This window comes from Equus przewalskii, chromosome 29, assembly GCF_037783145.1.
Source record: "Equus przewalskii isolate Varuska chromosome 29, EquPr2, whole genome shotgun sequence".
NCBI lineage: Eukaryota > Metazoa > Chordata > Mammalia > Perissodactyla > Equidae > Equus > Equus przewalskii.
In genome coordinates this window covers 19,506,375-19,531,585 of record NC_091859.1, presented here as the reverse complement: position 1 = coordinate 19,531,585, position 25,211 = coordinate 19,506,375, and the positions used below count along the sequence as shown (strand labels likewise).

Genomic DNA, 25,211 nt, shown 5'->3' with positions numbered 1-25,211 from the left:
ATATTATAGGATTCTGTTTATGTGACATTCTGAAAAGCGGGTCAGATGTTGCCAGGAAATAGGGGAGGGGAAGGAGATAGACTGCAAAGGAGCGTGACAGGACTTCTGGAGTCAACAGAAATGTCGTCTATCTTGATTAAGGCAGCAGTTTTATGACTGTATACAATTGACAAATCTCCCTGAAGGGCACACTTTAAAGGGGTAAATTTTATTTTATGTAAATTATTCCCCAATAAACCTGACTCTTAAAAGGGTAAAACTACATAAGAATTACCTTGGAGAAGGACAAACGGGGGAAAGCTGAAGTCTCACATTATTCAGGATAAGACGCCAGTGTACACGGAAGACTCCATCACTGACTAACCATCCTTCCCTCCAACTCACAGTTTGGCATTTGTGTGGTGTTCACCCTGGGAGGACAAATAAGGGGAGCAAGGGTGATTTTTTTCTTATCCCTGCCACTAAAAGGTCTAAACACACCTCCCCACTTTAATTCAGGTTATTCAAGAAAGTGAATAGTTCAGGTCCTGTGAAATTACATAGGAAAAGATATTGACTTATCTTTAGTACTAAAAACAGGCTTAAAAATAGCACTCTTACCAGATCTTAAATGTTCTCACCACAAAAAAGAAATGGTAATTATGTGACGGGGTGATAATCATGTTGCAATATATAAATGGATCAAATCAACTAGTTGGATACCTTAAACTTACACAATGTTATATGTCAATTATATCTCAATTAAAAAAATAATAAAAATAGCACTCTTACATTTCCCCAGAGGGGCTGAAGGTATTTGACACACATTCATTCCTAGCTCAGGAGAGCTCTGTGGGTCGGCAGAAATGAGGGAGAGCAAGATGCTGTGGCAACTGAGTAGTTTCGCCCCAAGGAGAGACATGGCTGGGTTTACGTGTTGCCGTGATCACTCAGGCAGTCCTGGTGTGAAAACTGAATTTGATCAGGGCAAAGCAAGATGGATAGACATAGCTGTTGAAATTACTCCTTGACAGACGATGAAGACCTCACTTAGGGTGAAAGAGGTAACAGAATTAGAGGTGGCAGTTCAGTGGGACTTGGCCAGTGGCTGAATATAAAGGGTGAGAGAGAAGGTGGCGTTGGGGATCACGCTGTTTCTGACTTGGTGAGGGATGTTGTCACATAGAAAGAACCTGGGGAAAAAAGGCAAGAGGGTGTGCTTGGGAAGAGGAAGTGTTCCTGTGTGACGTCATCCATGTTGATCTGGGCATTTCTTCTTGACTTTTTCCATAAGCCCTTCCTTCTCTGCCACAGGCCCCTCCTCTCTATTCTCACATTATATTAAATAATTAATAAAAATAATAAAATATCTAATTTATGTCCATCTCTCCCACTTAACTGGGAGCTCCTCAAGGGCAGGACTTGTGTCTTCTCCATTTTTGATCAAGTCCAAACTCCGTATCACGGCCCACCACACCTGCCTGACCTTGCTCCCGGTCCTCTCTTCTCCACGGAGCCATTCCTCTCTCACCTGCCGATGGCACATTGCTAGTCCTTCTGCCTGGAATGTCCTTCTGCCCTCCCTCCGCACAATCCTTCCCATACCTGGAAATCTCTTAGTCATTCTTCAGGCCTCAGCTAAGCCCTTGTATCCCTTAGGAAACCTTCAATAATCCCCCAAAGCCTGTACAGGGCCTGGATGTTCCCATAGCGCCTCTACTTCTGGGTATATTAACACCCACCGCTCTATTACAACTGCTTGTTTTCCCCATTAACCTATAAGTTCCATAAGACCCTATGGTAGCTATAGTGGTAATAATATAATAATAATTAATAATAAATATTGACTAATGTTTATTAGGTACTTAATACATGCCAACCATCCTTCCGAGTATTTTGATGTATTAACTCATTTAGACTTCACAACAATCCTTCAAGGTAGGCCCTATTATTATCAGATTTTACAGGTTAGGAAACTAAAATATCGATCGAGAGGCAAGCAACTTGCTCAAGGTCAACATCCTAGAAAGGGTATTAATAAACAACAAAAAGATCTATTTATTGTGTGCTCCCTAGTTCCTAACATGGTGCCCATCAGAGAAAAGATGTTCCAGAAATGTTTGCAGAATCGATCTGAGGTGAGGAGGTTGTAGCTGAGCTGGCAGCTCACATCTGGCAGAGAAGGGAGGGCAGACCAGGCAAAACTCTCGTAAACAGCGGGCACCTACACCAGGCTTCTGGCCCAGGACACGACAATCCAGGACAGCTGCTTTAGGGCCAAGAAGAGGTTCCTGCCTCTCAAAATAGTTCCAGGAAGGTTTTAATTATCATTCATTTTATTTCCAGGGGACATACCCTAGACACAAGCTTAGAATCCCTCTTACTGATTTCTTTATCTCACCCTGTGCTGACTTGTGACTGGTGACCCTCCTACTTCCCCCTAAAATGATTCCACACTCCATCCTCATCTCACCTTATAGTAGCTCCCTCTTGCGCATGTCATGTATCCTGATAACTTTCCTGGAGAGTTACTAAGGTGAGGGCACACCACTGTGAATAACAGAGGAGCCCCCAATGGGGTTGTTCATTCTGCACGGAAGGGTCCTCAAAGAGCCACTCGGACCTGAGAGAGCTGTCCAGCAGTGGTTCTCAGCCTTGGCTGCACAGTAGTAACCTAGAATGCACCCCAAATTAATTAAATTAGAATCCCTGAGTGTGGGACCAAGGCGTTGATGTTTTCTAATCTCCCAGGGAGATTCCAAAGTTGAGACCCACTGCAGAGGTGCTCAACCTCACACTCTCTCTCTCTCTGGCTCTCTCTCTATCTCTCCTTCTTTCTCTGTCTCTCGGTCTTTGTCTCCCTGCACTAGAGTTTGAGAACACTGGACCACCCTTTCCACATGGGGCAGGATGCTTGAGCCCTCGAGAACAAGCAAGGCCCCATAAGCCTGACTTTAATAAAGCCCCATGGAAAAGAGTCAGCCCTTGTGGGCATAAGACTTCTGGACATCATAACCTGTCTAGATGTTGAAGGGAAAGTGGCACCTCTCCACTCAGTCCTGCACGGACAGGAGGGAGCGACAGTGAGGACTGGATCTCCACCCCCAGGATGGCATCTATTCTTCTCTGATTAACACCTGGAGCTTTCTACTCCCTAGGGATATTCATATGTCTTTTACAGACTAGAAGCTCAAACCCCAGGGGAATACGGGGTGCAATCGACCACCCACCCCCTTCTTACACTCAGGTTCTCCCTCGGTGCTAATTTCAGAGGGTCCGAGTTTCACATTTGTTAAGGCAAATACATGGCAGTGTCCTTACGTGTTTCCTCTGGGTCTGACTTTTGGCAACGGCTGGCTGCGACCTGAGGTCTTCGTCCCCACCCCCGCCCTCCCCCTGCACTTCTCTGCTCCTTCTCCAAACTGAAGTGAGAGCAGAGGGCGATAGGCAGGGAACAATAGACAAAGGCATCCGACACAACAGCCTGCACAAAAGCAGAAGTAGTGATAACGAGGACAATGCTTAGCATTTCCGTTGGCATTGCGGCTGACGTTCACTGAGTGAGGCCAGTGTTCTCAGCATCATGCTAAGCATGCCACAGGCATTCTCCCATGTTTCTTTCTCCCAATCCCATGAGGCAGGAAATATCACCACTTTATAGAGAAGGGAAGGAAAGTCACACAGTGGAGCAATGCTTTGCCTCCTTTAAAAGAAAGGAAAGACTACCTGGTTCTCAGAGTCACCTAGGAACTTGCTAGAAAGGCAGATATTCTCCAGCCAGAGAAGAATTCACGGGCATGCAACCAGTGTAGTTGCACAGAGCCACAGCCCCACGGTTGAAGTTTAATTTTGTCTTTAAGTTAGTGTTTCCCACATGAAGTCCCACTGGACAATGGAGCGAGTTCAGGGGGCTTGGAGCCTGGGCTCTCGCACAGCCCCGCCTCGCATCGTTTCCCCAGGCCGGGTTCTAAGCCATCTGCTTCCCACCCTGCCCCAGGAGCCCTGCCACCCTCCACCCGAGGCGGCATCCAGGTTGCATGGATGAGGGAAGACTTGCGTTTGCCATTGCCCGCTGCCCCTGGGGTGCCTGGGCACAAACACAGGAAGGGCAGGGGTTGGATGCACACCCCTTGGTGCTCAGGCCCAGGCAAAGTGGCAGCTGTCCCCACCCTAGGCTGGCAGTGCCACAGTGCAATTAGGCGGTGACTTTTCAGGAGCCTCTTGCCATCCCTGATTCAGGAGCTGAAGTGTTCTGGTGTGGAGACTGCATTTCCTCAAGAGGGGTGGGTTGCGTGTTAGTGGTGGATTGGGGCTTAGGGCCTGTGGGAAGGGGACACTAACTTCACCCATGACGGGGCCCTGCCTTTTCCTCTTGCACTGGACCTGGTGAATTCTGTAGCCGTCTCTATCTCTGGTGCTCAGACCAATTGCGTCAAAACTCTCATGGCCGAGCCCGGCAATCCCTCTGAAGAAGCACTCCAGGGGATTCTGGTGCACACTGAAGTTCCAGAACCACCGAGTTACAGGGATGCTAAGGAGAAGGCTTGAAGGAGGAGGCGATACGGCATGGGCGGGGAGAGCAGCAGCCGCTTGGGCGTCAGACAGACTGGGCTCAAATCCCACTCTGCGGAGTGACCGCAAGCAAGTTGCTTAACTCTCCAAATCTCAGTTTCCTCATTTCTAAAACAGGGATGATTCTGCCCTGCGAGAGTGTCGTGGGAGGTAAAAAAGATTGTATCTGTGAAGGTTCTTTCTTTATAAAGTCCAGCTTGCGCAAAGGAGCCACAGCACCTGACAAATACTAGGCGCTCAATAGATGGTTTTTATGTTTTGGTTTTTGTCTTAGTTTTCTGAAAAGCAGGCAGATGGCAGGGTCTTCTCCTGCAAAAGCACAACTTTTGGATTTGTTTTTTGTTGTGTTTTTTTTTTTTTTTTTTTTTTTGAGGAAGATTAGCCCTGAGCTAACTGCTGCTGCCAATCCTCCTCTTTTTGCTGGGGAAGACTGGCCCTGAGCTAACATCCGTGCCCATCTTACTCTACTTTATATGTGGGACTCCTGCCACAGCATAGCTTGCCAAGTGGTGCCATGTCCACACCCGGGATCCGAACCGGCCAACCCCAGGCCGCCAAAGCGGAACATGCGCACTTAACCGCTGTGCCACCCAGCCGGCCCCTGGATTTGTTTCTAATTCTAAGCACCCTCCAGCTGTTCCTCCTCAGATAGTCCTAGGTGTGATGTTTAAATACTCCACCACTCTGATTCTGCCCTAAACACATTTCCACTGGATTACTGTGATGGTTAATTTTATGTGTCAACTTGACTGGGCTGAGGGATGCCCAGATAGCTGGTAAAACATTATTTCTGGGCAGGTCTGTGAGGGTGTTTCTGGAAGAAATTAGTATAGGTTGACTGAATAAAGATTGTCCACACCAATGTGGGTGGGCATCATCCAATCCGTTGAGGGTCCAACTAGAACAAAAAAGCAGAGGAAGGGAGAATTTGCTCTCTGCCTGAGCTGGGACATCCGTCTTCTCCTGCCCTTGGACATCAGCACTCCTGGTTCCAGGACCTTCAGACTCAGACTGGGACTTACACCATCGCACCCCCTCCCCCTCCTTCAGGACTTTGGACTTGGCCTGAAGTACACCACTGGCTTTCCCGGTACTCCAGCTTACAGACTGCAGAGAGGGGGACTTCTCAGCCTCCATAACTATAGGAGCCAACTCTTGTTTTATATATATATATCTCCTATTGGTACTGTTTCTCCGGAGAACCTTGGCTAATACAATCACCTTATGTCTTATCGGAATCTTCAGGCAGGAGTTTCCTGGATGCCTGTTCGAGGGGATAGCCTTTACTCTTGGGAAGAATTACCATTTGAATGACCTCTCAGCCTCCTGCTGATTTTGATGGATCAGTTCACATCAGGGGAACTTCCACCAACACTATCCTACCCTCCTCTGAACGCTACCTTGTAATCCATGCTGTTGACTCCTGTCCAGATCCCCTTTACCAGGCAGGTATGGGCATCCATGGCTCTGTGAGTGCTGGCTGCCACACGCTTACAGCTGCATCCTTCTCTGGAGAGCTGCCCTTGACCCAGGGGGTCCACCTTGCCCAGAAATGTTTGGGAGGTTATTCTACCCATGGGGGCAGCCCGCAGCCAATGGCTAGCTGGAATGGGGTACAAAAGCCCATTCCCCTTGCCTCAAGTTGGAATGAGTTTGTGGTACTGTGTGTTTTCTGACACCATTCCTGACATCAAATGTGTGGTTTTTCCTGACACCAACCAACTCTCCAAGACCAATTGGGTGTCCAACAATTCACTTCAATCCTATCACTCTCTACCTGGAGTGTGTTATTGTCAGAGCCACAAGTTAAAGGGCTCAGTCCCATAAAACTGCTCCTGCTTCAGATGCCAGCTGCAAGTGGGGTCTCCAGGGGACCCACATTTCTGCTCAACTAACCACAAATTCAGAGGTCCCAGGATGCACCCTCTCAGGTTCAATAATTCACTGGAACAACCTACAGAACTCCAGAAAGTGCTTCACTTACTATTACAGTTTCTTATAAAAGATGCAAATAAACAGCCAGATGATGAGGTGCACAGGGCGAGACTTGGAAGGCTCCCAAGCAGCGCAGCTTCCGACCCCATGGAACTTGGGTGCGCCACCCTCCTAGCACGTGGACGTGTTCACCAACCTAGAGGCTCCCAGAACCCTGTCCTTTAGGGGTTTTCTGGCAGTTTCATCCCGTAGGCATGATTGATTAAATCATCAGCCATCGGTGATTGACATCACTTCAGCCCCTCTGCCCTCCCGAGTTGGGGAGTGTGGCTGGAAGTTGTAACCCTCCAATCATGCAGCTGGTTTTTCTGGTGACCAGCTCCCATCCTGAAGCTGTCTAGGGCCCCACAGGACTCACCTCATCAGCATAATAATTTCTAAGGGCTTTAGGAGCTCTGTGCCGGGAACCAGGGACAAAGATCAGACATATATCTTTTGTTATACCACAGGTACCAATCATCCTTCAGAGCTCCTCGCGGGATCAGGCTGAGGCACACCCACCTCTTTGCCTAGCTTCTCCCCTGCTTTGCTCACACCTTCAAAGGTTTCACCCTGGGCCCTCTCTCAATAATGTACTTGCCCACAAGCCCTGCGCTAGCTCTGCTTCTGGGACGCCAACCCAAAACACACCGTAGCTTTCTACTCCCCATGGGCGTTTGAGTGTCTCTCATGTGACTTCTTTGACGAGGTGTTCCTTGAGATTTAATCCATCTCTAATTTGTATTTGTCTTCCCGTAACACCTACACAATGACTTGCAGATATAAAATTCTTGCGAATTTTGTGGGATGAATATTTCACATTTTGAAATCCTTTAAATGGCTGGGCAGGCTTGCTAAATGACTGACATTTTCTCGAATTTCCATTCTGCACCCCTTGCCCCCCAAATCTGGCACATGAACAGTTTAATTCTCCCCACTGAAGATGAGGGCCAAGGATTTCAAGAAACTGCTCAAGAACAGGCCCCAGTGGGAATACGTCCAGGCCATTTCCACCTGATGCCAGAGATAGAGAAGCCTGTCCATTGCCTCGAGTATTTTCGTTCTTTCCAACTTCTCTGCCCCATCAAGTTAAACAGTCCCTAAAAGCAAATAAATGTGGCAAAGATAAAACAAATATTTTTTCCGATTGGATTGGTTCATTCCTTGTGTGGGTTCAGATGAGGGAGAATCAGAATGTTTTGATTCAATCAGATGTTGCCATGAAATGATTTGCTTGTTTACTAATGGGCTGTCCTATTTCTTGTCGTTACCTACCAAAGTGGGAATTCTTGGTACTGTTGAGAGGACTGTTCTGAACAGGAAGATGACAAAGTTCCTTAACCTCATGTTCTTACTATGTTACAAAGTGTAAAAACACCAAATCCAAAGCAAGAGGCAAGGACACGGGTGCATAACTGGGGAGCAGAGAAAAAGGAGAAGCAGGTGGGCTCTGTCTGCCTTTTAGAAGTTTTTCCTCACAGTGTGCTTCTGATAACTAATTTTTCCACTTTCCTTTCTTTTCATATGTTATATATTCATCTCATCCAGGCGTTGCCATGATTTGATTTCCTGAGAAGAGGGAAAGATGTGTTGCTCCCCGGGAGTCCCTCATCTGAGAAGCATGGCTCTTCCTAACCTAAAACGCCCTCATGACCTCATAAGACGCCACTGAACTCACGCGGGTGGCTGTTTAGTGATTAATCATCCCAGGTGATGGGGACCCCACACTACTACTAATGACGATGATGACAGATGACGCTTATTGGACGTGTCAGGCATTGTTCTAGGACTTTACCTTTATTAATTGATTAATCCTCCAACACAACTCTGTGAGGTAGGTACATTTAAGATCCCCATTTTACACAGAAAGAGCTGGGCCTCATGGATGTGAAATAACTTGCCCAAGCGTAGAAGTTCTAAGTGACAGAGCCGGCTTTGACCCTACATAGTCTGGCCCCACACTCAAGTTTACCAACCACTACACACACTGCCTAGTACTAGTAGCCATGATAGCAACCGTTGACATTTATTGCACCTCAACTATACACCAGCTATGAGTTTTAGGTATATGTATTAATGCCGTTAATCTTCATAAAAACTCCATCCGATAGATATTTATCATCCTATTCTTACTGAGACACAGAGAGGTCAAGTAACTTGCCTAGGGTTCCCCAGCCGGTGAGTGAAGGAACTGGGTTTCAAGTCTACGTGGAGTGCCTTCAGAGGCAACGCTCTTAGGCCTTTCTGCTCTTGCTCGCAAGTGCTCTGAGCTTGGGCTTTGTGTAACAGGTGCACAGTACTATTGATGACCCTTTGTAAAGTGTATTCTGTCTCCCCTGGGAAAATACCCAGGGAGCCATAGAACCAGAGATGCAGCCTTCAGTTCTGGTCTGCTTGTTTGCCTCCCCAGCATTTTCCCCCTCGTTTTGGTAAGAGCACACTAGTTTCCTGTTGGAGACTGTATTAGTTTTCTATCATTACTGTAACAAATTACCAAAAACTTAGTGGCTTAAAACAACACACATTTGTTATCTTACAGTTCTGGAGGTCAGGAGTCCAGAATAGTTTTCACTGGGTAAAATCAAGGTGTTGGCAGTGCTGTTCCTCCAAGAGGCCCTAGCAGAGAATCTGTTTCTTTGGTTTGTCCAGTTTCTAGAGACTGCCCATTCCTTGGCTTGTAGCCTCATTCCTGCGTCTTCAAAGCCAGCAACGTGTCCAGGTCACGTCCTTCTCATGCTACCGTCTCTCTGGTTGCCCCTCTTCTGTCTCCTTCTTCCACTTAAAGACCCTGGTAATTATATTGGGTTTACCTGGATTATTTTCCTAGTTTAAGATCAGCTGATTGGCAATCTTAATTCCTCTTTGCCATGTAACCCATTCATATAGCGTCCCAGGATTAGGATACAGACCCCTTTGGAGTGGGGTTGGGAGCCTTATTCTGCCTGCCATGGGGAACCTCTCTTCTTCACCCTTGGATCATATATTCTGGGTTAGTCTAACTCAACAACACTGACTCAAAGGATGGGCTTGGGACTTTTACTGGAATCTTTGGCAAAGAGGTGCCTCCTCCCTCCCTGAAGGGCTGATCACAGCTCATCTGCTCTGAAGATGGGGCCTCTCACTGGGAGGTCGGAGCCCTGTCCACACTGGCTGTTAAATATTGTGACGTTCTTCCTGCTGCCAGGGTTGATGAGCCAGTACTGCTGGGATGAGCGTTCCCATAAATGAGGCCTCTCCCTCGTGCTGCTTCTTCTGGGAACTACTATGCGGTACTTGCAATCTCTAAAAAGCAAAGACAACTAGAATAAGATCCCTTTCATGATATCCAGCTTAGCACTGGTTAGTACTTTGCTTAGTACTTGCTGAGTTTGTTTACTACTTGCTGGCTTGATTTGAGCATCAGGATTGTACATCAATGTTCAACAATCATTTTGATTCCTTTTCTAGCCTCTCCTTTGTCATTCTTAGCATCCTGGAAGTTTAAAGAAATGCAGAGACACATCTGTTTGCTAGGATCAATCTGAAGGACGCTTTATCAGTCAGTTTTCTGCTGTGTGAATGCTGTGTAACAAATGACTCTAAAATCTCAGTGACTTATCAAAAAAAGCATTTCCTCTTCTTCCTCACAGGTCTGTGGGGCAGCTGGGGCAGCTCTGCTCTGGGCCACAGATTGAGTTCGGGTCTACTCTACATCTCTCCCATTTTCCTTGGATCAGCAGCTACCCAGGACAGTTCTTCTTGAGGTAGAGAACAGAAGCACAAGAGGCCAAGGCAAACTACAGAAGCACGTATACAGTCTCTGCTCGTGTCCTGTCCACTGACATTTTATTGGCCAAAATAAGTCATATGCCAAGTCCAGCAGCAGTGGATGGGGAAATATACTCTGATCCCTCCAGTGGGAGGCACTGTAGAGCAACCTGGCAAAGACTGGATGCATTCCAAGGTGGTAGAGAAGAATCGGGATCATCCATTCCCACCACAAACTCCCTCCATTTTGATATTGCCCTTCTCTTTCACAAAAAGGAGAAAATAGCTATATAAAAAGGCCATTTCAAAGATTTCTGCACAAATTTTCTAAAAGCTATTTCCAGAAGTTACCAGAATTGGTAAGATTTCATCCCATCTCCTCCCTGTAGGTCCAGTTTCATGGGACTTGTGCAGGAGCACAGGGCCCCACCCTCAGAAAGACCCTGTGCATGGTTTAACACTCTGCTGTCGCCGTTGTGACGTTCTTAATAATTTTTGCACAAGGGGCCCAGAGTTTTCATTTTGCACTGGCCCCCACAAATTATGTAGCCAGTCCTGCCTACACATGCTATATTTATTGTCCCAGAGATGAGAATTAATGCTCAGAATGGCAACCCTGAGACCTACAGATTCCAGAATGACCCAAAATTCAATTACAATTACCATGTTCTTTCATTTGTTCAACATGTTTATTGGGTGCTGTTATAATTCTAGGTTTTAGAGGTAAAACCATGAACTAACCAGCCCAGCACTCATGGAGTTTACATCGTGCCATACTTCCTGTGGTCCACCCACTGGACAGATGACTTTCATTTACAGCTACTAAGGGGAAATCAGATGCAGAGACGCATAGCAGAGTGTGCCAGTGATGACGGATGTTGGGGCCACAGGCAACCCCAGGAGTCAGCGGAACTCTGTCGATCCCGATCTCTTCTCCTCAAGGAAGCAAATCAGAATGCGAGTAAGAGTGATCCTATTAGACAGCTCAGCTTAAACCCACTCTGTGTTGTAAAGATAATAAATCTTTCACAACTTTGCTACTTTGGATATTATTCTAGTCTCTCGAGTGGGAAAAAGACAGATCCATTTGAGAAAGGTTTTCAGCCATAAAGACTGAAGTCAAAGAGCAAAGCAAGTTCCTGGTTAACATTTCCCAGGGGCTCCGCAAATACTGTGAGAAATGCCACTTTGTGACAGCTTCAGCCGAACACCAGCCCCGTCCTTCCGGAGAGCCACTTACTCCAGTCTTGCTCAGAGGAGTGGAAAGATGTCAAATAGCTGATCTGCTTGAAAGATCAAAACAGGATTATTTCACACTCGAGAAGCAGGGATCCTGCCCTGGGAAGGAACCAGTGCCTTTTCTCATTTGCTTAATTTACAGGAATTCAGCCCTTAGGCCCAATACTCACACCCCCACCCCCACCCAAAACCAGACTCTGCTTTCAGCAAGCCCAGCTGCAGGAAACACATTAACAACACACACTGGTGCCTCCCTGAGACAGAAGGCACCACCAGCTCTCTCAAAGCTTGTCCCTCCAGTCTCCCAGGGTGGGAGTTCTCAGACTTCAGCTTTCATCAGAATCACCTGAAAGGCTTGTTAAACACAGATGTCAGGGCTTCAACCTAGAGTTCTTGATTCAGTGCGTCTTAGATGGGTTCCCAAAATTTGCTGTTCTCATAAGTTCCTGATGCATCAGGCAGCAGGTGCCTGACGCTGCTGGTCCAGGTACTGGCCTTTGAGGACTACAGCTTTAGGCCGTTGTCTTGGGCCCTGAAATGCTGCATGAGCATCACTGTCCTAAGTGCAGGGAATGCGCCCAAACAGACCCTCATTCTCTTTGGCGTCTGACCACCCTCATCTCAACTTTCCTCAGCTCCCATTCATTTTCTAAGTCCCTTCAATAGTCTTCCTGTCCGACTCCACTGAGCGTTCTTGCTGAAGTTAAAAATGAAGTTAAACCTTTTAGGGGCACTAGCCTGTGTGCCCTTTAAGAGCCATGTATCCTTGAAACCCCTTGTCTGGGCCACATGCCAGCATTCACGATGATAACAGTCTGGGGCTTGGCTAACCCAGCTATTTCTCATGGGATAGTTAGTACAAAGACCATCCTGGTCTGAGGGAACACGGAGGCCCTCTGGAGAGGGCTCTGGCCCTTGGAATGTAGGTCATACAGGGATAGTCCCCCTTGGCAAGCATGCAGCCTTTGTTCCTCTGCCTACTTAAGCAAGCTTCTCTCAGGGGCAGTGCACACTTTCATCCAGCCAGCTGCCACTGGACCTTCCCTGTAAGTAACTCCCAATAAACCCAACTCATTTGCCATCTCTGGGCCTTTTCGTCAGTCTCTCTGCAACCTGTCCTGCACTGCTTACCCAACTGCGTGTGTGGCGAAACAAGCCTGCTGCCGAACTTAATGGACAGGGGCCGTCACCACTGGGGTATGTCACGGGCTACATCCTAACTTAGCATGTCTAACGCAGCCCATATCTTTCCCCCTGTGCTCTTTGTCCGGTATCTGAGCTGCCCAGCCACATGTGTTCCTTCCTCCTGGTAACAGCATTGCTCTTATTGCAGAAACTGCCCCTCCCTATTCAGCGTGGCTCAGATGTGATTTCCAACCCAACCTTTCTGATGCCTTGATTTTGGACTTCTGGCCTCCAGGACTGTGAGAGAATAAATTTCTGTTTTAAGCCACCCAGCTTCGGGTAACTTGTTACAGCAGCCACAGAAAACTAATACACCCTGCTTCCATTCTAATGAGAGGAGGCGGTAAACCCTGCTTAGGAGATCTGACCTAAGATACAGAAAGCAGGATATTTAAAAGCCTTCTCAGGGCAGGACTGGTTGCTTGAAAACAGTCCAGCCACCAGCCTATTCAGCATGGAGATAGTTACCGTGTTGGCACAGACACTGAGCACACCCAAGTAGGATAATCTATTTCTTACACCATCCCTGTTTATTTGGTACCTTGAAGTTGTAGGTCATTCTCTCCCTGGTAGACAGAGGACAGACTTGCTTTGTATAATAAATTAAAAAATTGTTTTAGTTTCACTGAACAGCTCCTTTCCCGGAAAGCTTAAATTAATTTCCTTTGTAATTTGTGATAATAAGTGCTGATAGCAAATTTCCTTGCCAGCTTTTGTAATCCCGATGACATCACAGAACCTCCATCACTGTAGGAAATTGTTCTTCTAGGTGGCTGTGATGACATCAACCACTACAAGGGGAAGAAAAAGAAACAACAGGAAATTCTGCGTTCAGCTATTAACTGATAAATGAAGGAGGAACTGGCTTTTAAAGTAAGTTTCCTTAACTAAGCAGCATTCTCAGTGACTTGGCTATATTTATTCAATCTATTTATCTGTATAATCTCACATGTAGTACAAGTCCCTAGTCGGAAAATCAGGGAGTATAGGCCACAGCCCCTCACTTTGGGAGTCCCCAGGTCACAATGCCTCATGTCAGGAATGAGCAGAGGGGCTAAAAAAGACCCAGGCACAGGGCAAGGAGATAATTTTCAGAAATAAAGAAAGAAAAAAGAGAAGAAAAGAAAAGAAATACAAATGGCCAATAAACATTTAAGCTGGGGAACCTCACCAATTGTATTAGTCAGGGTTCTCCCAAGAAACAAAATGAGTAAGATGTGTGTATATAGAGAAATTGAGCTTTATTTTAAGGAACTGGCTCATGCCATTGTGGGGTCAAGCAAGTCCAAAACATGCAGGGCAGGCCAGCAGGCTGGAAACTGAGGCAAAAGCTGATCTCAGTCTTTTCTCTTAAGGTCTTCAACTGATTGGATGAGGCCCGCCCACACTATGGAAGGTAACCTGCTTTACTCAAAATCTACTGATTTAAATGTTAATCTCATCTAAAAAATACCTTTGCAGCAGCATCTAGACTGGTGTTTGACCAAAAACTGGCCACCATAGCCTAGCCAAGTTGACACATAAAATTAGCCATTACACTAATAACGAAAAAGCAAATATAATTGACAATAAGCTATTTTTCACCCAACGGGTTTGCAGAGATGGAAAAGAATTACACCTCACTTTGTAGAGAGAGAACAGAATACTCATATACCATCGGTGAGGGCACAGACACCAAAACCTTTTCTGTAGGGCAGTTTGGCAGTATCAAAATGTCAAATGTGCCTACCTATGACCCCACAATTCCACTTCTAGGAGCTTACCCTAAAGGGACATTCAAACAAGTGCAGAACGGTGAGTAAATGTGGATGCTCCTGCAATGTTATACATGATAATGAAAAACTGGAAGCAGCTTCACTGTCCATCAGTTGGGAGCAGGTTAAGTAAATTACAGTACATCTGTACAATGGAATACACCACAGACTTTAGAAAGAGTGAAGATGGTCTTTATTCCTAGCCATGAAATGATCTTTACGGTATGATGTGTGAAAAAAGCAGGTTTCAGAAGATCACATAGAGTTCGATCTCATTTATGTACAATTGAATAAGTAGATTGATATATTTCCTAGAAAGGACATTTACCAAAATCTTAACTGTGGTTATCTCTGGGTGGTGGAATTTCAGGTTATTTTTATAACATTTATTGAGGGCTTAATATGTCTCAGGCATTCTTCTAGGTACTTTACATGGATTACATTCATTTAATAATGTATATTTGCATTTGTTTAAAAAAACAAAAGCATGTATCATTTTTTTCCCCCAAAACTAAGAAGCAGTTTTAAATATATCCCTTCTGTTCTCATACGTGGGCAGCACTTGTTTCCTAAAGCCCCACAACCTTGGGACCACGGAGAGCCTGAAACTGCTCTATGCAGATCCCACCCAATATTATTACTGGCAATCTCCCCACTTCACAAAAAATGGACATTCTCCCATTGCTATTGGAGTGTTTTGTTTGCTTGTTTTCGTGGCCCCTCTCTTGTTTATTATGGACTTAGTGAGTGAGTAACGCGTTCCCTTTCAGTCCTCATTCTTACTCCGAACCCTCTCCCATAGGCAGCTTTACTAATGTATTTAATTTGCATCCTTTTGTTTCTGTGTGTTCTTATAAAACATGCATCGATAAGCTTATTTCAGACTCTCAGTGGTCCCAAGGTTGTGTGGCACCTTGTGCCAATGCTGACATCTGGAGGCCTGATCTTCAGCCCCAAGACTCCTTTATGTGTCTTCCCAAAGATCTAATATGTTCTTCGTCATCTCCCAGCTCAATATTCACTAGAGGAATAGGAATGTGTGTGATTAAATCCCACTGTGCCTTTCTGGTTGTTTTCTTTTTTTAAAGATTGGCACCTGAGCTCACATCTGTTGCCAATCTTCTTTTTTTCCTTCTTCTTTTCTCCAAAGCCCCCCAGTCCATAGTTGTATATTCTAGTTGTAAGTCCTTCTGGTCATGTTATGTGAGATGCTGCCTCAGCATGGCCTGATGAGTGGTGCCATGCCCGCGCCCAGGATCCAAATCAGTGAAACCCTGGGCCGCCAAAGTGGAGCGCGCGGACTTAACCACTTGGCCACGGGGCCGGCCCCACTGTGACCTTTCTATAATTTCTGCTTTCTACTCATCCCATTGGCTGCTTTTAACTTTAGTCTGATTTAATCTGCAGAAAAATGCTAGGGGTGGGGTACGGTGAGGGCGAGGTTTATCTCAAAGTTAATGAAGCTTGAGCTTCAAGGCCTCTAACTTGTAAAGGCCGTAGGAGTCCTGACAATATGTTCACAAGCGGACATGTTTTTCTTAAATTTGCAAAATTAAGACACTTTAACCACAATCAGTTAAGACCTCTGTTTTTGCTCTCTGACTTTCCTTCCATCACAATCTCACTCGTGTCAGAGAGTTTTGGAGAAGCCTTGGACATCATGGGATCTGGCTAAAGGAAAGCTGGCTTGGGGATACACATAGTGGGGTTTGGTGGATATATTTACATGTTTCTTAGGCACTATTGTCTCCTCTTGCTTTAGTATTTGCATCCTAAAATTGTACTCTTTTCTTAAAAAGCATTTCCGATATTATAACGCTTCCCTCCACCTCCCAAAGCTGGGTCTGCCCACACAGTGAAGCACATTGTAATTTGCTTCAGAGCCCATGTATCCCCAGGGGTGAACTTGGATCTTGACGGCTCTGTCCTGATCTTAGTTTTGAAACATTCCTGCTGTAGGTGGACCCCTAATTTCCACTTAACAAGGGCAGCGCTTGGCTCAGAGTGTGGCTTCCAATCTGTATCTCTTTGTTGGTTTTCATTCTGTGCTTCTCCCCACTGTCCACCTACACATGCACCCTCTCTCTCTCTTCTATATCTGGTTCAGTCGAATCTCCTATTTAAATATCAGAAGCTAGAGAGCAGATTGGCAATGATCCAGTTTTAAAAAATGAGCTCAAATGTACAAGGCAAACACTTTCAAGACTGCCCACAGCTGCCAGTCTTAACTCTAGAGGTCAAGAGGAGGAACAGGCTCACGTGGCAGGTGCCCCGTCTAGGTCTCTGGAATTGAAGTTGTTTAATGAGGTAGAAATATTTCCAACTCTTCGCCTAACACAACAGTGAGAAAAGTCCCTCAAACCAACATCTCAGCAAAATTTTTAGCACACAAAGACAGTGCCCAAGAACTATTAAGTTAACAGAATCTCATTTTAGAGGAAAGCACTAAATTTGCAAATGAACTCTGTTTCCATCTCAAGTGTCCTGGAAGAGAGGTCTTTCCACTGGCCTAAAGTAAGATCAAGTTTTTTGCTGGTTTTTGGGGAGTAGGGGAAAATTGTTTTCATTTTCTTTCCCCCTGTAAAAGGCCTTTCCAGGAGTGTTAACCCTACCTATGTTAGTTTTTAAAAATGTTAACCTTAATTTTTCTGGAAGACTTTTAAATCATTTTTTCTGGTTATAAAAGTAATCCATTCATGTACTGATTGAACAAATATTTACTGAATGCCTACAATATTTCAGGCCCTGCTCTAGGTAATTCTTTCACTAGGAGAGTGTTCCTAAGTTATTAAATAGTCTTTGTGATGTTATTTAATATCATAATATTTTACGAGAAGCAAGTCCCAGAATTTATTTAGACATTCTCTTTTTGTTTTTTTTGTTTTTTGTTTTTTTTTTGAGGAAGATTAGCCCTGAGCTAACTGCTGCCAATCCTCCTCTTTTCACTGAGGAAGACTGGCCCTGAGCTAACATCCATGCCCATCTTCCTCTACTTTATATGTGGGACACCTACCACAGCATGGCTTGCCAAGTGGTGCCACGTCTGCACCTGGGATCCGAACCAGTGAACCCCGGGCCGCCAAAGCAGAACATCTGAACTTAACCGCTGCGCCACCAGGCTGGCCCTCTTTTTGTTAAACATTTAGACTGTTTCCAATTTCTCCCTGTTGCAAATAATGCAGCAATGCCCTTCTTTGTACACAGACCCTTGTCTATATCTATGATTACTTCTTCAGGACAGATATCTAGGAGAGAAATTACTAGATCAAAGGCTATGAACACTTTTAAGTTTCTTGATAAATATTCCGGCAGACTTGCTAATGCATATTGTCACCTTTGACTGCCTCAAATCCTCTTCAAGTGAAAGACAGGAGAGCATATTCTATTCCTTCTATGGAGATTTGTAGATTCCTAAAATGATTTCATTTCCTGGTGGCAACAAAAGTAATCTGATGGTGGTAAAATTAATGTTGTCTTCTTGAACGCCTGTATTCTTTCCTTACGACACCCATCTTCTTAAGACCACATTTTGCATTTTTTTGCAAAAGCAAAACACTTAAAGAGGAAAGAGTATCCACGCACTCCTCTGCTCATTGCCCTCACTCCAGGCAGACAAGAAGTCAACCTGAGAAGGAAATCCTTGTGAGTGATACGGAGTCATGGAGAGGGATGTCAGATTATATTAGTCATCTTCACTACTGTACATTTTGGGCTTGTTCGGGGGGAGGGAGGATGTGTAACTCAACGCATCCCTGAATAGCCTTGCTCACAGTAAGAGCACCTGACTCACTGAGCCTTCCGAGCCCATCAGCCCTCAGTCCTGGCCAGTGAAACGGTAAAAACGCCTGACGGAGGGGCTTTTCAATACGGAAGCAATTTCATTGCATAGCACTGTATCCTTTAATTTTTTTCTGGAACAACTCCATTCTCTCTCTTTACTAAGAAAAAAATCTGCTTTTCAAGAAAATTAGTGCCATCTTGAGAATGTCCCCAGTAGGTGGTGCTCAAGAAAAAAAACTAAGGGAAACCAACAAAACCAGGAGCAGGTCCCCTTTGGTCTCGTTCAAGGTGGAATATTTGCTCACTGCATTGCCTTGTTGTCTTATTTGGATCAGAAGCTGCTTTAGCAGGAATTTTGCTTATGTGATGGTCTACTTAGGACAAAAGCTATTAAGATTGAAATTCAACTTTTTCTCTTTCCTGAAAGACAGGCGGCCTGAACATAACTCATTGCCTGGTCTTTACCCTGCAGCTGAGTCCAGGCCATGGAGAAATCCAAGATGAAGGCAGAGAGCTGCTTCTTTGGATGACCAAAGGGGGTTACCGAAGTGGAGAACAGAATCTGTGGTGGCGTATGGAACGGCCGTCATTCATTCACCCGACAATGATGTATTGAAGGCTTAGTATGGCAGGAACTAAGCTAACCAGGCACTGGTGGGTAAAATAGAGAGATAAGCGGCCCTCCCAGAGCATGCTGCCGAGTGAGAAGCAAACATGAAACAATCAATCACGCCCATAAGTGTAAAACTGCAGTCTCGGTAAGAGATGCGGCAGCAAGAACGCAGAGCTGGACCACCTATAAGGGATTTACCTTAATGGGGAAGGTAGGCAGCTGTTGCTGGAGTTTAGATCTGAAGGATACGCTGGGCAAGAGGGAAGGAAGTGTGTTCCTGGCAGAGGGAGGAGCATAAACACAGGGGCTGCAGTCAGAGAAGAGGGGAGTGTGCAAGACGACTCCAGAAAAATGATCAGGCCATGCAGGGTTTGGGTCTTCATCCTAAATGGGTCTTTAGGCTGTTAAAGCCCCTATTACTTGACAATTCCACTCATTTACCCAAGAGAAATGAAAACTTATGTCCCCAAAAGACTTAACACGAATATTCATAGCAGCCTTAAAATAGCCTAAAACTGGAAATAATACAAATGTCCATCAACAAGAGAATGGATAAATAAATTGCAGTATATTCATACTCAATTGAAAGGAATGAACACACAACAACACAGAATACTCTCAAAAAGATTATGCTGAGTAAAATAGCCAGACATAAAAACCTCTATACTGTATATTTGTATGAAATCCAAAACCAGGCAAAACTAATCTATGGCGATAAAAATCAGAAAGTGGCTGGTTCTGGGTGTGGGGGCCAGGCAGGGGGTGACATGACTGGAAAAGGGGAGCAAGGGAGCTTTCCGAGGTGATACCGATGTTTTGTGTCTTCTTTGGGGGGGTGATTTCAGAGGCACATCCAATTATCAAAACTCCTCAAACTGGACTGAAGATCTTGTTTTAGATTTTTTACAATATATATCAAAAAAATTTTTTTAAGTACAATACACACATTAAAGTGTTTTAAGCACAGGACTGACATCAGATTTGCATTGTGAAAAGAGCCCCTGGCTGTGGTCTGGAGAAGGATAAGAAGAGGCCAGAAGGGAAGTGGGTAGACCGGTTCCTCTGCTTTATGTGAATTACCTAGAAGCCAGCATACCCCTGAGCACCAATGCGTATCAGCCCGTCACCTGCCTTTAACACAGAATTCAGACCTCCCCTTGCTGACCTCCTCTAGGAATTGTGCAAAACAGTTGTCAATGGACCGCAAAGGGAATTTAGCTGGGAAACTGGGGCAAGAGACTAAAGAAACCACAGACAAAGGAGAGAAATTAAACCAAACTTTTATTACGTAGACTCTTTCAAGGCAGGAATCTGTTGAATGCTTTCTTACGTTCTCATCCCTACATCTACAGTTTTCTTCTGAAATGAGAAGTCTAGCAGGCTGGAACTGGTCGATGCAATAGGAAGGCAAAAATTACCTTTTACCCATAGTTGGAATGAACAGAATTTAAATTAGATAACATAGAACCAGCTTATGTCTCAAAAAAAAAAAAAAACAAAAAACCAAGCGGGCAGTATTATGCAATGAAAGAGGGTGTGAGACAGGAGGACTGGATTGTGGAATGATGTGTAGGATCGTAAGGATTTATCCTAGACCCCAGTACAAGTCAGAAAGGCACTTGCTGAATGTTGAAAAGAAACACAGAATCAAAGCATTTTAGAGCTGGAAAGGATTCTTAGAGGGCATTTCAGCCTACACGTTTCACAGATGAAATGCAGAGGTAAAAGGACCAAATTACCCAGGATTTGATTAGCACTTTACCAAGTACTTCCACATTTATTGCCTCATTAAATCCTCATAAAGTGCTGGCAAATAGCAATTATTAATTCTTCTATTCAGAAGAAGAAATTGGGGCTCAGAGAGTAAAGCAGAAAAGCAAATTCCCTCCAATGTTTGAGCTTCTCCTCTGCTTCCAGGGCATGCCACCAGATCACAGTTCCCAGCTCTCCTGCATTTGGAGGGGTGGGCCAACAGAGTTCCAGCCAATGGAATGTGGCAGAAGCCCGCTCCAGGGCTGGCCACTAAGACCTAGCATACAATCCTTTGTTTTCACAGCTTTAAAATAGCCTAAAACTGGAAACAATACAAGTGTCCATCAACAAGAGAATGGATAAATAAATTGTAGTATAGTCATACTCAGTACTCCTCTACCTGCCATCTAGATGCATAAGATCCAGTAGAGCAGTACGAGGCCCCAAGGGATGGTGAAGCCACCACTTGGCTGGAGCCTGGGTCCCTGAATGACTCTGTGGAGCAGAGATGTTTTCTCCCATTCACTGACCTGAGTTAGACTGTAACGGGAGTGAGAAACAAACCTGTATTGTGTCCCGGCACTGAGGTCTTGATGGTGGTTGTACCAGTTAGCTTAACTAACATAGAAAGGTTAAGGGACTCAGGCAAAATCCATATATTAATTTGTTTAACAAAAATCTATTGAGCACCTATTATATGTCTCAGATACTGTGCTTGGCACTGGGTGTACATCAATGAATTAAGACAGCTCTGGGCTGTGCCCTCCTGGGGTTTATATCTGGTGAGCTCACACAGTATGGACAGGGCTAGGATCCAAATGAAAATCTGCTAACTCTAAATGTCTTCCGTTTTTCTACTTTGCATACTTCCTCCCAAATAATCTGAATCAAAATGTATGACATTCCTCAAAGATCACCTTGAAAAATAGAAGATTTGTCCTACCATGTGAGTTACAGGATGGAGAAAACGAGGTAGGGGTTGTTTGTTAATCTTCTATGTTCCTCAAGACCTAAGAAGGCCCAGCCCTGGTAAAAGTCGCTGTATTGTAGAGCCTTAGTCAGTAGAAGGGATTGGAAAACCATTGTTTTCATATATTTAAATTTTCAGTTATTTAAGGATTAAACTAAAACATGAATTTCAATTTATATTGTTGAAAGTGACATGAGTCCATTTCCCTGCATTACTGGGGGTCTTCACTTCTCCAGATCAAAAATTCTACGAGCCTATGGATCTTTCTCTCTGATAACTGTGTTTTCTGGTGTCTCATAGTCACTACACAGAATGACTGTTCTCATTGTAATGCACTATTAAGGGACTGGGTTAAATCTCTTACACTTGGGATATCCTAAGCAATTGGGTGGATTTTTTAGAATACTCAGAGGCTAGTTTCTTATGGTTTACTCTCTTTTCTAGACAATTAATTTTGGCAAGCATATAGGACAAGCTGACATGGCCAATAGATTCTGAGTTTTCACTTGTTTGCAGATCTCACTCTAAAAAAATAAGATATATATGTATGTACATGTATACATATATATATACATTTATGCAATTTTTCCTCTTATGCAAGTGAATTTCACATGATCATTACTACATCAGTTAAGACTCTTTTAGTTGTAAGTAATGAAAGATCCATTCAAATGGGCTTAAACAAAAGTTAATTTTTGGTTCAAGTAATTAAGACTTGGTTTCTCTTTCTCCATCTCTCAGCTCCATGTCTTTTGGGTTGGCTCCATTCTCAGACAGACAATCCCCTCACGGTCATAAGATGGCTGCAGGAATGCCAGCCTCACAGCCCCTTAAATTCATATCCTGTGGAGAGGAAAAATATATCTCTAGTGGCATTCATAAACTTCTTGACATGTCATCCGATGGTGCTGGTTTAGGTCATGTACCCACCTCAGGAAGACAAGTGCAGGTTGTCTTGGGCTTGGGTCATGGACCATCTTGAGGTAGGAATCAGAATGCCATTGAGACCTCATAGACTGAGGGTGGGGAAAGGGTAAATCCCCAGAAGAAAATCTGAGGCTGATTCTGTAAAGAGGGGTAGGCAAAGGAAAACTATCAAATGCAATGATTAACACTGCATTGAATGCATTGAATGACTCTACTCATTGAATCAAACCCAGATTCTTTTCAAAAAACAAAGCCGTTAAGGAGCTTGGATAGCTGTCCTTGAAATTAGCAAAAGTCTGGGTAAACACAAGGATTATGATTTCTACCTAGCCTTAAGGACTAGAAAAGCTAAAAGAGTTAATAGACACAGTAAAACCTGTTAAAATAACTCTTGGTGAGAGAAAGTATAAGCTTGAGTAGGCACTTGGGAAGTTGTAATTAAAGGGAAAAAATAAGAAAGTATACATACTTTCTCTTAAAAATGATTTATTTCCTGTTGCTTTAGAAAAGGAAGTATTAATAAAATGACAAGATAATATACATTCAGTGCAATAGTGTGATGGGGAAGGGGAGGAATGGAAATACAATTTAAACGAAGATTGTTAATAAGAAAGAGCTCCTTGGGAGACTGCCTGGATAGATATCCCAATGTTAGGCATAAATAGAAAAAAAAATTATTTTGAACAACTGCTGTTTTTATTAGGAAAAGTGCAACAGCCATTTATGGTCACTTTATTTCTTACTGTTTTGGGTGGGATGTTTGGGATGCTTATCAAAATGAAGTTAACTTTTGACAACACAAATGAAGTCAGCTTTTGACGATGTAAATTAAAACCAGACTTATTTGAAGTCATGGTATGAGTGAGGTCTCTCTCTTTTGGTGAAAGTGACTTGGTTTGCAACCAAGTCGAACTAGCTTAGGCAAAAAGGGATCTTTGTTGGTAGGCTCATATAGTTCTGAGCTGGCAAGGGCACACCTGGGCCTCACCGACAAGGAATCAGAGATTCAAACACCATCTAGAGTCTTCTCCTTTCGTCTCTTATTTCTGTTTCTTTTGTGCTGGTTTTCTTCCTAGGGATTATGCCACAAACAAAACAAATGTTCCACCTTTCCGTTTGTCCTAGAGAGGGAGTAAGCCTCTTTGCCCAGCTCAGTTTTTCCAGTCCTGAGGAAGGCCTTTCATTGGCCTGGCTTAGGTCATCTGCTCACTCAGGAACAAAACTCTGTATTTCCATCAGCCCTACTAGATGTGGTTACTCATCTCTAATCCAGTTAACTCTAGCCAGGAGCTGGGACTCCCTACAAGATGTTTGTGGTAGGAAAATGGGCATTTTCCAGAAGAAAGAAGGTTGGAATGCTGGGTCAACAAAACCACAGATGTTCACACCAAACATCCAATTCTTTTCTTAATAATAAAGAATATTAAAGTCAACAAACATACTTATTACTTTAATAAGTAGAGAGTTACAACAGCAACACTAAAGCCCACACGTCAGGGTAAAATGCTTGGCACAGGTAGATAACCCATACATTTCCCAGGTGGTTTCAGGCTTTGCTTGGTGCCCAGCCTTGGCACACAGCCTCTCTCTCCTGCTCAGACCACCTAATGCCTATTGCAAGGCAGAACTCCACCCAGATTCCCAAAATGAATGCTAACCTTAGGGAGACCTTTGATGTTCTATGTGCCACTCAGGGACTCAAGGTCAAATCCTCTTTATCCTGCTTTTGACCTTAAGCTTCAGGTCTGATCGCCAGACCTCTGCTTTGCTCATCTTTACCTAAGCCAAGTCTCCCCCTCTCTCCATCCTTCCACTCACCTGTGTGAGCCCCACACAGCAAGAGCCCTTCACAGACACGCTTCTTAAAAGGAGTAAGCAGGACAGCAGATCTTGGTCTCTAAGTACCATTTCCCACTCAAAGGAAACAGGAGTCCTTAGAGACATGGCTGATTCCAGGGCTCTAGCAGGGAAGTATAAGAGGAGCCTGAAACACCTTATTGTCCCAGAGTGTAAAGAGGTGCTCAAAAAATGATGGGGAGATGTCACACTGCTCGGCGGGCTCCTTATCTTACTTGAGTTCTTAGCAGCATATAAAACTGCTAATCTCATCCTCCTTCTTGAAACGCTCTCCTTCTCTAACTTCTGGTCTTTTTCTACTTCTGGTTCTCTCCTTTCCTCAATGACAGCTCCTTCTAAGAGTCTTTTCTGAGTATCTCATTTTCTGCCCACCTCATAAATATAGGTGTTCCTGGGGGTTCTGTCTTCAACCTTTTTCCCTCCTCATTCTATTCCCTCTATGGTGATTTTAGCTCATCCCACAGTTTCAATTATTATATAAACAATGGCTTCAAAAATATATTTTTTAGTATGTTTATGTGTGGATGGAGATGAGAGAGAGAGAGAGATTGAGCAAAGACATCTCTCTTAAGCTCCAGAACCATATATCCATCCAGTTACTTCCTGGGTATCTCTACTTAGTTTAACCCACGCATATCTCAAAGATCACCTGTTAGAAATTAAAGACATTTCCTCCCTCTCATCTAGTATTCTTTATTTCTATTACTGCTACTACCAGCACCTGATCGTCCAAGCAAGAAATCCTGGGATTATTCTTAATGTCAATGCCCTTCAGCCAGAGACAACCAGGAACACACCTCTAGTTGAACAAGTTGAGTTTATTACTCATTGCAGTAAAGGCGAACCGTGGGACTCAGGAAGA

The 25,211-nt window shown here is 44.4% G+C and overlaps 1 long non-coding RNA gene across 1 annotated transcript; it reads right to left on the bottom strand.

Moving 5' to 3' along the window:
• Positions 1-20,107: 20,107 nt before the first annotated feature.
• LOC139080226 (uncharacterized) lies at positions 20,108-24,947 on the bottom strand. Its single transcript, XR_011534551.1, has 2 exons — positions 22,496-24,947; positions 20,108-22,408 (listed from the first exon to the last, which is right to left on the bottom strand). It is a non-coding gene; the product is annotated as an uncharacterized lncRNA (long non-coding RNA).
• Positions 24,948-25,211: the final 264 nt, after the last annotated feature.